Source organism: Myotis yumanensis, unplaced genomic scaffold, assembly GCF_028538775.1.
Source record: "Myotis yumanensis isolate MYYU_CA2020_CCGP unplaced genomic scaffold, mMyoYum1.0.hap1 SCAF_1, whole genome shotgun sequence".
NCBI classification, from domain to species: Eukaryota; Metazoa; Chordata; class Mammalia; order Chiroptera; family Vespertilionidae; genus Myotis; species Myotis yumanensis.
The window spans coordinates 75,496,087-75,496,829 of NW_027223752.1; the positions used below are offsets into that span (position 1 = coordinate 75,496,087).

The window sequence follows — 743 nt, forward strand, 5'->3', positions numbered from 1 at the left end:
GCTGTGGACAGAACAATCTTAAGTTGGGCAGCTTTCCTCAACAGAAAAAGTCAATGGTCATAGCACCACAACTAGGACTTGATCGGAAACTCAAAGCTTGGGGGATAAAAAAAAAAGGAGCAAGAGAATACTGTAACAAACTTCGTACAGAGTTCGGTCTATTAATTGTTTCATGTTAGATATTCTATGTGTTTACCTCAATTGAAAAAAAAAAGAATGTTTTTGCTAGTATCAGATCTGCTGTGGAATTGGTATTGTATGTCCATGAATTCTTCTTTTCTCAGCACGTGTTCCTCACTAGAAGAAAATGCTGTTACCTTTAAGCTTTGTCAAATTTACATTAAAATACTTGTATGAGGACTGTGACGTTATGTTAAAAAAAAAGGTGTTAAGTCACAAAATGCGGTAATAAATATTTCATTTTTGATTTTTTGTTAGGCTTTTGTGTTTTTCATAGTTCTAAGGCAAGGTGGTGCAGTGCCTACCGTATATGGTGTTCAGAATAGGTGATGGTTTTATCATGGGAAGTTGAGTTTATTGGAAACTTAGCAAGAACTTTTAAGGTAACCATCAATAGCCTTTTGGTGTATATTTGGCCTGTAAATTCTCCCAGCAGAAAACTTCTAAAGGTATGAAATCGTGTGTGTGTGTGTGTGTGTGTGTGTGTGTGTGTGCGAGAGCGCGCCAGATTGAACGATCACCTTCAAGGTGTCCAACCTCCTTTTTAAATGCATGTTAAAAAA

The 743-nt window shown here is 36.6% G+C and overlaps 1 protein-coding gene across 4 annotated transcripts in view; it reads left to right on the forward strand.

The window, feature by feature from the left end:
* MEIS2 (Meis homeobox 2) overlaps nt 1-427 on the forward strand; it is a 202,276-nt gene extending 201,849 nt beyond the window's left edge. For all 4 annotated transcript variants that reach the window (XM_070425341.1, XM_070425325.1, XM_070425333.1 and 1 more), the window contains one exon: nt 1-427. This exon is cut by the window's left edge and continues 996 nt beyond it. The gene's annotated coding sequence lies outside the window, so the exon portion shown is untranslated.
* The last annotated feature ends 316 nt before the right edge of the window (nt 428-743 follow it).